Below are 457 nucleotides of genomic sequence, written 5' to 3' on the forward strand. Positions count from 1 at the left end.
CGGAGGCCCGGGAACCAATGAGTCTGCACCTGGCGGTGGGGGCGGGAACCAATGGCATGGAGAGACAGCTCAGACTGCTGGACGTAACCCCGCCTCTCTCCATCGTCACAGGGAGATGTAACCCCGCCTCTCTCGGTCGTCACAGGGAGATGTAACCCCGCCTCTCTCCATCGTCACAGAGAACAGGTGTCCACCCCCTCCCCCTGTACTGAATTGTTTTGTTTCGTGCAGTGACACTAGAAACCAGTGACCTACCATAGACCTAGAGAAAGGGAATAATGATCGTATTCCTCCTCGGGTGACTAGACAGAGCTCAACTGTGCTGGTAAAGGACAGCGTAATCTGGACTGACAGAACCAGGACTGAGCTGATACCGGACTGCTTTGTGGTGTAAACACACTTATGTGTGTTATATTTGCTAGTTTCTAGCACTCAAAATCTCCCCTTTTTCTTTTAA

Source organism: Poromitra crassiceps (assembly GCF_964638095.1).
Source record: "Poromitra crassiceps genome assembly, chromosome: 19".
NCBI lineage: Eukaryota > Metazoa > Chordata > Actinopteri > Beryciformes > Melamphaidae > Poromitra > Poromitra crassiceps.